We start from the raw sequence: 11609 nt of genomic DNA, 5'->3' as shown, positions 1-11609 counted from the left end.
TTCAATGCAGAGCTGCATCTTTGGAAGACATCAGTTTTAAGTAGATCCAAATTAAGCATATACTGCTAATTTAGTTTGCCATTAAGCACATTTTTCAGCAAGCTTTATTAGATCTCTCTTGGCAAAATGTACTTTCACTCAAGTACCAGAATTTTCCTCAGCCTCTTTGTCTCCCTTTTTCTCTTCAGGTCATTTGATGATTGACAGCTGAATGTACTGCAGGAACATTGGAAGGGAAGAGATAACTGTGTGCTGCAGTCAGAAGGTCCATGCTGCATAAAAATGTATTTTCCTCATTATTATCTATTTGACAGAGATTTAAGAGGGTTTTGCAGCTAAGGGCCACGTATAAAAAAAACTACAGATCATTTCCAAAAGACAAATTGCAAAAAATCTGGCTAATTTACAGTGAGATATACTCACCTACTTTAAGGAGTAGATGAAAGCACATCTGCAGGGTGCACCTCCATATCATGGGAAGGAAATTGAAAATAGCAGACAGCAGTACAGCTGGTTACAAATTCTGGGAATTATACATGCTTCCACTGGAAAATGGGAAGTTGTTGAGCTGAGAATCAGTAAAATCCCCAATGTTGGTTTGTCTCTCTGTTTGTTTTACAATTAGCAAAAGGAAAGGCACACATTGTATCTGCAGCTGTGTGAAAAGGAAAATCTGCTGCTTTTGAGCTGCTACTGAGCACTGCTGGAGTGGCAGTTCATTTCCCCATTGCTCCCATTTTCCCCAAGGATCCTTGGCCCCAGCTGGATCAGACATCCCCAGAGCCACATCTTCCTTCCCAGAGACCCTGCTGAGCATCTCCCAGCAAGGCAAGGGAGGAAATGTGTCATTGGAGGCACAGCACATCTGCACTGGTGCCAGGAGTGAAACACAACCTTCTGTCCTGCTCTCCTCCCCTGTCCTCACCTTCCTGCCCTGGAGCTAAGTCCAAACAATTTTGTGGTGGACATGATCACATGTGGTGGACGGGACAGCCTGACAATCAGTGCCTGGCCAGAGAGCAGTACAGCAGGGAGGGAGCCAGGGAGCTGGAGGTCCCCTGAGGGTAGCTCAGGCAGATGGAAAAATTAATAACAGGTCATAATGCACAAAGCACTCAGAGAAAGCCAGTTTAACATTCTTGCATGTTGGTACAGATTATGGGAACCTCATTAATCTCCTATTTAATTCATGACTGCTCTGTAGCACAAGCCATCAGGAGCCTCATGTGCTCTCTGGCTCATCTACGTAATCCAAAGGTGCTGGTAGAGCTCTTTGATGACCTGAAAGGTTGAAGAGATACTAACCCACAATGCAGTAGATCACCTTATATGTTAAAGAAAGAATAAAATTTGTGAATGGTCAGATGACAGATGCAAGAGAGGCTATCCACCAGCTTCTGAATTCAAGCCGATCCCGGTGATACACATACCTTAGTCTGTGGGCTCCTTTGCAGAACTCCTGTATTTAGATAAAACACACCCAACACTGCCTGAGTGCTCCATTAAACCAAGCTCACCTTTGCAGGGAGCTGTGCAAGGCCTGTATTACTTTAGCCTGTGAGTGCTTTGCTTTTAGTGTTTGTTTTTGAACAGCACTGAAAATATGTGCTTTCATCTTTGCCACTCTGTAACACCAAAACAAAAATAACTACTATAAACAATATTATAAATAAATGCAGAAGAAAGTAGGGAAGTCATTAGGAAATTTTCCCTCTTTCCTAAATGGCAATGATTCCACTCTAGAAATAATGCCCAGGAACAGCGTTTCCAGCGTCTCTTTACCTTAGTGACTCTCTGAGGCCAGTGTAGCACAAGCCTCTCCTCTGTGAATGCATCCCTCTCCTCCACAAGACAATTTCATAAGCCTTGTAGGACACTTTGAGACAAATACACCTCTGTCAGATGTGACTGATGCTGGCAAAAGCATCTTTAGGTAGGTGGACACATCCTCTGAGGCTCATTTCCATAGGGACTAAATTGAAGAGGGCAAACCCTTGTGACAGGAGGCACTTGCAGCCAGACTGTGATGCCAGCCCATCAACCTAGATACCTGAAAAAAGTTTGGCCACTTGGGGAACCTAGAAAATATGGAATAAAGGGGCAGAAAAAAAGCTGAGAAGTCTGGATGAGCAATGATTTGATTATTTGCTTTGGCAAGTGCAAGAAAATCCACAATCCTCCTTGTTCACAGCTATCCCAGTGCCTGTATCAAAAGCAATTTTCCTCCTGGACCTCAGTTAACCCATGTTCAAGGTAGAAAAGGGACAGGTGGATTGGCTGCCTGATCCCATATGCACAGCTCTCCTTGTTGTCCTGACTGGCCAGAGCCCATAGAGAGGGGCAGGAATGCCTGTCAGAGATGACATCACTTGTCTCCCTCTCTACTTTGCCGCGCCAGTGACCTTTCCCCACCTCGGCTAGCAAACTGCAAAGGGAACATCTGTTGGGAAACTGGTGGTGAGAGTGGGACCAACACAGCACAGCTGTGAGGCCACCGAAGAGCAGGGAGGATGAGCATGAGAGAGATGGGCTGTCAGAGGCCAGCTGAACAGATGGAGCAGCGTGGATGCAGCTCCTGGAGCAGCACGGGAGGCTGGGGAGCAGGTACTGCCTTGCACAAAGGTGTGTGCAAGGGTTTACTTGCCTGGGACCTCTCATTGTTCTTCTGGTCATTTCTGAATGAAATAAGGGAAGCACATGAGGAAAGAAAGAGGCAGGGAAAGAAGAGCATCTCTAGAGCAAAGCTGTCGCTGAGTAACTTGGGAGGCTTTGTCCTAGGACAGAGGATCCAGTTCAGCTCCCTCTCAAATCACAGGAAAGGCTCTCATGCTCTGCTCCTTGCTTAGCAAATTACAGCTCTACCACCTGGTTCCAAACATTTCCATCCCTCAGCTTTTAGAAAATTGTCTTCACCTTGAAGTCAAGTCATCAAGAGACATACTCAGAGCTTCTAAAAGTCTTACCCCACAACCCTGTTGCCTCAGCACAGACATCTACAGGGTCCACTAATCTGGTTTGTGTCTCACTCACCTGGCCTCTGTACTTCTGCCTAAGAATGCAATCTTGCCCTGCCCTTTCCTAGCCCAAAGATGTTCAAGCGAGAAAAATAGAGTGGTTGTTTTGTTGGTAGGACAAAAACACGTGTTCTCTGTAAGCCATCAAGACAGATAAAGCTGTCTAAAAAATCCCAAGCCCTCTAAATTTAATAAGTGTCAGAGCATTGCTGATGCAGTGCTCAGCTGATGGATGGGGTGCTGAGAGCAACCCAAAAGTCAATGCCACTCTGAATGCCATCTGCAGAATAAACTACTCATGTCACGGACATCAATAGCAGCTGCATTAATGACAGCACTTTGCCTTGTTTAAATCAGGGCCAAGCTTTACTCAAGCAAGGGCAGAAAGGGAAATTAGAGACTGAAGCTGCTACAGCTTGACGACAGAGCATGACTCAAAGGCCATACAGTGCAATTGAGACAATCCCCTACCTTCATCCCAGGTTCAGTAAAACCGAAATTATGTGATCCAAAGCTAATCTTCATGGAACTATTGTACCCAGGCAAAGGACTGCACTAATGCAGCGGTATTTGCTCCATTATTAGAGTGTATAATAAGTAATTTGTGGAAAAAACTTTGTCTTAAACAGGCTTAAGTACCCACTGGAACAGAGGGAAATTTGGAGTTTTCTCTATACTCATATTGCTTTTTCTTTTTCTGTCTTAACCTAGAATTTGTTAACAAAAGTAGAAAGACATTGAGTTAGGTCTCATACAAAGGCAATATGTAGACTATGTTGAACATTCTTTCTCCATCATCTTTGCTGGATTTTTGCTCCATGGAGTGCTGTGGAGACAGTTACTTAATGTTCCTCTGGATGGCCTTCGTTCGGTGTCCAAATTACATCCCTGATTTGGTCTCCCAAGGGTTTAGAATGTTCTGCATTTGAGAGAAATTCTTTGGGTGTCTGGTAGGAATAAGTGAAACAGAAATTCTGTATAAAACCACACAGGCTAGAGGGGTGAGAGTCTCATATGTTCTTAGGACAACAACCAATGTCTTGTCTGGGTCTGGATTGTTGCACACTGTCACATACTCGTCTGGTTCTACAGCCCAAGGGGGTTTTGCTGTCATTACAAAACAAAGAGGAATCTTCAACTTTAGTCTTTGCCAGCTAATGAGAATAAAAACAGTGCTAAAGAAATCCTACAGACAACCTCAAGAGAGGATGGAGAGTAGGAGTTTAAGTCAGTCAAGCAGTAAATTAGGATGCATTAATGGGAAAGCATAAGGAGTTCACAATACTATTGATGGTACCAAAATTATCAGAGCATGTTCCTGACCCAAGATCCATCTCTGGGACTTTTCTGGACTATTCCATTCACATACTAAAAAAAAAAGGTTGGAATAAGATTAAATGAGTACCAGAAGATTCACTGAAGAGAGGAATGAAGAATACAAATACTAACAGAGCAGTGTTCTCCATTGCCTAGATGACAGAAAAGTTTTGAGGCATTATAACATTATGTCAGAGAGTGTGAATGTCATGTTCTGCTTGTTAGAAGCCTTCAAGTTTCATCAGAAAACAGTTCATTAGAAATTCCTCCACAGCTAGTACAACATGTCTGCATCGAATGACTCAAATAGTCTTCAAACTTATTAAAAAACTCCAATATAAGCATAGTGTGTCTACAGATGCAGTAGCAGACACAATAACGATTATTAAAGTGCATGCATGATCAGCTTCATGGCAATGATTATAATGTTAGTGTGAAGTGCTACTAGTAATGCAATTCTGAGAGTATGATAGTATTGAGTATTTCAACTTTTTAGAGAGCATTATATTCCACTTTTTGATAGACTTCTGGGTTGCCACCATCCAAAAAATATACCAGCTAAAAACATCACTGTATGTTAAATGGTCGGTGTTTTTAACCTTCTTTTTCTTGGTACCAATATCAAATTTTCTCACTCCAGTTTTTGACAGTAGAAAATCAGACCTTAACCTGGTTTGTTATCCAGAGGAAGGAGGGTCTAGCAGGCAGTTAAATAGTCCACATTCCAAAACACACAGGTGTCAGGCACACTGTATACCAGGAAGTTTGCTTTGCCAGCTTGTCCTGTCTCCTTCTAGCTGTGGAGGGTAATCCAGGCCTCACTGCCTAACATCTGGGCACCTACCTCCACAGAGCAGCTTTATGCCCTTCTCTAACTCTGCTGGCATCTGCCAGATGCCTCTACATCACTGGCAAGCAACCTCTGAGACCCTGGCTGGCACAACTGCTGTCTTGTGCATCTTTGACCCAGATAGTGTAGAAGAGATCTCTATTTTTTATTTGTCCTTGAGCAGTGAAAGTAGTATGCAGTAACTTTCATTGGATGTCATTGATTTAATGCTTCTCCAGATTTACTTCTGCCTTATATAACTTCTGGGGTTTTTTTCCAGTAAAATTCAGCAGAACTCACATGCAGATATTTTCATGCATTAGAGCTTACAAAATCAGATCCTGTTGTCATTAATTTTATCTTTCCTTTTCAAAGTGAAAAATACAAGCAATAACTAATTATTGCTATGGGTAATCTTTTGACTCTACATTCAGAATTCTGGCTGCTGCAATTTCATTAAGGTTTGTAAATACCTGTGTTTTCAATGGAGGTTCATCTCCTCTGCCACCAGCAAGTTAAATGCATGCTTACTGCTCAAAGTTACAGGTCACAGAGTCGAGCACCTTCTTTGCTCTAGCGGTCTGACAATCAGGAGCCACAGCATCCCATGGAGACTTACACTTCTCACATACCTCAAACACCCAATGCTTATTTCCTCCCTGCAGACAGATCACAGGCAAGAGCAACACCACAGTCTGAACAGCTTTCACTTGTAAAGTCTCCTTGCCCAAAGTTCAACAAGCTCTGGAACATGTTGATGCCTGTGCAGTGGGGCACCAGACATCTACCTTTCACTTTGTTTTTTTTGGAAGCATACTCATCCTCCATTTCAAATTATCTCTAAGATGTGAACATTGCATATTTTATGTTCATCACTCATCACTAGCCAATTAGATTAATAGAGATGGAGTATATCAAACATCATTTCCACAACCTCTGTGGACAGCATTGGATAAGTTTTGCTCCTAAAGTGGAAGCATTGGCACACCCGACACTGGAAAATCCAGAAAATAGAATAAAAGTCCTGTGAATGGCAGCTACCTGACAACTATTTAGACCAAGACATGCAGAGGAAATTGGATATAGATGAAGTCCCAGGAAACATTAAATATGCATGGGATACCTTGAAAGAGGAAAGATAAGGAGATGTGTCTCAGCCTTAAGAAATGCACTGGGTTGAAAGATTCACTGCTGGGAAAGTCCAGTATGATCAGAAACCTTGTGGAACATGACTTGACAGTCTTTTGATGTATTTCAGGGAAGACCTATTCATCTGAAAGGGTGAGGCCAAAAAAAAGGAGAAAAGATGGGGGAAAAAATCCTGCCTGGAGACCTTTTTTTAGTGTTTGTATTTCAGAATGATGACAGCTAATTATAGCAACTGCTCTTGTTATGGGTGACCTGTGCTCACAGTGTGTGGTACCTTGTTACTGGAGCAAGCCAGGGAAATTAATTAAATCACCCCAGCCTAAGTCCTCCTGCCTTCAAAGTATATCAGAATCTGACCCCTGGTTAGCTATGCAGCCATCCTGTCCCCCCAGATTTCCAGCAGAAAGGACTTACTGCTGTAAAGGCAAACTGCTGCAGCAGTTCATCTCTGTGTGGGCCATCTGAGCCTAGGAAGCTGCAAAAGAATCCCTAACAAAAAGGAAGAGGTAATCAACATACCTAAGGCCTCACTTCAACTTACTGTCAGGGATAAACTCATGGTTGGCTTTCTGATAAAGAGCTAATGCTTAAGGGAATGTCTGTATTCCTGACTTGTTCCTGTCTCCATGAATAAATTCATGTCACAGATTCATGTCACAGCTTGGTTAGCTGGCTACTCACAGACATCAAAGGAGACATGAAACTTTGAAGGGGGGGTTGAGACATCTCTGTGAAAGGTGGGCAAGAGAGATTTGTCTTGCATATTTGTTAAAAGGTCATAGTAAAGAAATTAAAACAAGTTATCTTGTCTCTGGACAGAAGAGAAAAGTTGTGGCTACCTTTCTGTGAGCTAGAAAAATAGAATCCCATCACTGTTTGAGCACTCGAGCATTATGGAAGAAAAAAAAATCCTGTGAAACCCCAAAATATAATTTTTCTTTGAGAAATATTGAAAAGTTTATTTAGGCAATGTGATGTTTCTTGGTTTTGGTTTTTTTTTTTCCCCCAAACAGAATGTTTTTGTCTCTGCTGCAATTTTTCTGCAGTGCAGTTTGACTTCCATTTTCATTCCATATGAATCTCCATTAACCTCCAGGCTGTATTTTCATATTCTAAGTCAAATTAATTTAATCATGTTGCAGACCTGTAGCTGTTTGGCAAAAGAAGTATGATAAAACTAAAGCAATCTGAATGCCATATTTCTGTTTACTAAATTACTCTGCTAGTAGAGAGAGGAGTTCAAAGGCTTTAAAAATACAGACTCCTTTTTCTTTTTTTTTTTTTTTTACAGTTTGTGACATTGCTAAGAAGCTTAATGTATTGTTCAATATCTGTATTCAGTGATAAAATACTCAAATATGATGATGCACACATGCACTTCAGAAGTAGTTTCAAAGCTTTGATGGAGCACTTAAATGACTTTGTGTGCAAGCAATGCAAAGGGTTAAAAACTACCAATTTGACCTGAAAGAGTCAATTTGTATTTATTGTGCTGCACAACAAAGCAACATGTCTTTCCTTTTAGAAAGTCTGGGACTAATATGTTCAGAAATGTTAGCAATGCTATCAACCCAGAAGGTTAAGAGAAGGATTTACTTATCTGTAATGATTTATTAGACTGACAAGACAGTGTACAAATGGGGCTAGGAAATGCATAGGCACAAAATCTTAGAAGGAAATCATTGTGTCAGGGCACTGAGCAGATAGATCCTTTCAGTAATGAAGCAAGTGTTCTAATTCATAAATCTTGTTTGTCAGGAATAAATAAAAAAAACAGAATAATGGCTGGTACCTCCTTGTCTTTAGCACACGCAGAGCAAAAATGTTCTCTCCCTGGAGCACAACAGACAGGAAGCATTATTTGTTGACCTACTCCAACAAGGCATGTCTTTGTGCCATTTTCCACCTTTCCTGATGAGTTTGTGCTGTATATTATCAATATTGGCTGTTGATGCCAAGGTCTCAGTTGTCACCTAAGTGCTCTGCTGTGACTTGGGTTTTAAGCAGCAAATTGTCAATGTCCCTCCAAGAGATGGACACTGCAGTAAAACCTGTCATTTGCTTTAATGGCCCAGATGTCAGAGAGAAGTTTTCTCATGGCAGATGAGGCTGTCTTTTAATCCTCCCCCTCTACACTGAGACTGATGGGATTGCATTCTTACCCATCTAGCAGAGCTCCCTACATAAATTAGCCAGAGCAATTTCCCAGGGGGTAATAAACAACCATCAGCCTCTCACTGGTGTTCACTGGATGGCATTACAGATGAGATATATCCAAGGACACTTGACTTCAGTTCAGCAAATTTCAACACTGGGGCAAGAGCAACACTTGACATAAAGCAAGAACTAGCCAGAAATACTTCCCAGATACACTCAGGAAAAGCATGATTTGAGTGGCATACTCTTCATCTTGTATCTATAGCATGGTACAGCTTAGATCTTGGACCTGTGCTGGATCTTTCCCTGCCATTAAAACAGAGTAGCTGACAAATGTCACTACAAAAAAAAAAAATCATCTCTCCTAAGTTTTATGATTTACAATTTAAACAGTTATGTTTAGGCAGCTGTCTGGTTGTGCCCTCCATAGCTGACAAAGAATCATTTCCAAAATGCAATTCATGCCACTCTTTTTCATGTATTTCTGCCAGAGTGTTCTTAAAAAGTGCCTCTCTTTTACCTTCGGGAAGGAAAAAAATTCACCCACCCTGTTTGAGATGATTTAACATAAAAATGCAACTGTGCTCTTGACCAAGAGACACATTTTGTTTGCCTGAGACTGCTCATACTCTGCAAGTCTTCTTCAAACAAGAAGTGTAAACAATTATGCTGAAGCTATTAAACACAGAAGAGTGAAGATAGTGGGTCAGACCAAAAGTCTAACTAACACAATATCCTGAATCCAACAATTCCCCCAGGAGATGGTCAGGCTCACATATTTTTAAAAAAACAGTATCACATAGTTTGATATTTCACTGATTTATCTAGCCATCATCTACCATCATTTCATCCTCAGTACAACCTATGTATCCTTTATTTCACCAGAATTAAATCAGTGACATTTTACTCAGAGCATGTGCAGATTCTCTGTATATCTAATTCATCAACAGTACAATTTCTTGTCTATACAGGCAGTGTGCACCAGATCATCAGTGCATTTGCACATTCAGGTAGATTTAAATGGTGTGAGGATTTTTTCAAAAGTCTTTTTTTTTATGGAAGATGGCTTCATTCATCCACATTTCTGACACAAAGCAAAGATTAAAAAGACTCCCTATATACCAGACTACAGGGCTGTATCATGACTTCCATATACACCATATAACCACATAATAATATTCCTGATGGAAAACACTCAAAAGTGCAACTATCCTGCATTGGACCTTGGCTGAGAGCAAATGTACTCAAAAGCAAACATGTTCACTCTATGTCAGTGTGTCAGGTGGGCTCACCTTAGAGAAAATTAAGAAAAAAAGGTAAGCCATAAGACGCAGAGGAGAGAGGTTTGTGCCATCAGGAATAACCTGTTGTTTTGAACTTCCTGCCTTCACTGGAGCTGCCACCCCTAGTAGGGGTGTGCCTTTAATACCATCATTTTGCAGGTTTGGGGCTCTATTTCTTGCACTGCTGTGCAAGACAAGATTGAGAAAACTGAGTCCACCTTTCCCTTCACTGAAGAATAACTTCACAGTGATTCCTGTTAGCTTTGGAACAGATGTGAGTGACGAGTCACAGAAAACACTGTGAGCATGTACAGATGCAGAAACAACTTGAGCAGAAAGTGTCAGTGCATTCTGTCTTTGCTCAGGACATGAATATGTAGAAAAGGTCCACAGCGTCACAGCGATGGCAACAAATCTCAGGAGCTGAACAATGAGAGCTACTAATGACTGGAACTTGTACAGGCAAGAGAGAGTAGACAGAAGAGAAATCAGCTCCTTGTAGAGGGAGAGGCAGATGTGTCCTTGGCCTAGACAGGAAATGTTTGTAAATCAGGGCACTGTCTATGTGCTGTTTCAGCTTGTTTCCTCCAGTAGCAGCAAGCCAGTTCACAGCCCCCTGTGATGCTCCCATGGATGATTTACAGAGCACTGGACAGTGAGTATCCTAGCAGACACACTGCACTTGTCCATGCAGAGCTGTTAGGAGAGAGCTGTATCTGTCACCCTTCTGCAAGCACAGAGACACACAGCATCTGCAGTGAGCATGGGAGAGAAGTGAGACTTTTATTCATTTCCCTTTTTTCCTCAGGAACTTTCATATTTAGCCAAGCCTGTGAAAACTGACCAGGAATAAAGCTAGGAAGCAGGAATGTGTTCAGGGATGTACTGTGTTAGTCCTGTCACTAATGTTTCACTTCCATTCTTTCCAGCTGAGAAACCATGAGCCAGAAAACTTTTTGACTATTCTAAGAAACTTTCCTTTCCCCAGGGGCACCAACCACCCATTACCCCATACCACACATCACTGTCTGTCTCTGGCCATTCTGTTCCAAAGAACACAGGTCAATTTGCAAGGGTGACTTAGCCCACTTAGAGATTTCACTCAGGCTTAAAGCACTGGCATTTTAGAGCAAAGTAAGCTGATTGAAGGGGTAAAAGAAAGATTTGACTGAAGCACAATAGTGTTTCTTTTTCTACTTTTCTTACATTTCCTACCACATTTGGCATGTAGAGAACTAAACTCCTTTCACATATTGACAAATTTTCTTTATTCATTTAAAATAATGTATCTTTCCCCATTTTGCAGAGACATGAAAACTTCAAATTAGTTTGTCTGATTTCCCCTTCTGAAAGAGCTAGGAAAACTTGGACTATCCCAGTTCTCAATCCCTTCCTTGGGCCACATGGAAATATTTTTGAACCAGAGTTTGATATAGGGTCAACCCCTCTATATTACACAAGATCAAAATTAATCCTCCTCTGCATGTGAGGAGCAGGGTGGAAGATTCCTTTGTTTCTTCTTGTCCATCTAACATGAAGAGATGAAGTAAGGATAGAAATTGCTCTGTCTTACTTCTAGGAAATAGTTCCAGCTTCTCAGACTTAACCATGTTCAGACAAAAGTGGAACCAAAAATCTCTCTACATCCAAGATATTTGTTATATTTCCCCAGTTTTGCTCTTCCTCCTGTAGAGCTTCCTGAAGCCTTCATCAGAGGAGAGTTATATTGAGTCAAGGTGGAAGATAATCATTGCCCATTTTCCCCCAGTATTTTTGTCATCCTTTGGCACATGCAGAGTTGTACATGTATATATTTATGTATTAATTAAGGTCATTTTCCACAAGTACGTCTATATAAAA

At 41.4% G+C, this 11609-nt stretch overlaps 1 long non-coding RNA gene across 1 annotated transcript; it reads left to right on the top strand.

Moving 5' to 3' along the window:
- Nucleotides 1–10075: 10075 nt before the first annotated feature.
- LOC135287969 (uncharacterized) lies at nt 10076–10616 on the top strand. The gene is made up of 3 exons (XR_010351375.1): nt 10076–10211; nt 10327–10404; nt 10558–10616. It is a non-coding gene; the product is annotated as an uncharacterized LOC135287969 (long non-coding RNA).
- Nucleotides 10617–11609: the final 993 nt, after the last annotated feature.

The sequence above is a fragment of the Passer domesticus genome, chromosome 1 (assembly GCF_036417665.1).
Source record: "Passer domesticus isolate bPasDom1 chromosome 1, bPasDom1.hap1, whole genome shotgun sequence".
NCBI lineage: Eukaryota > Metazoa > Chordata > Aves > Passeriformes > Passeridae > Passer > Passer domesticus.
This window is presented reverse-complemented; position numbering and strand designations above follow the sequence as displayed.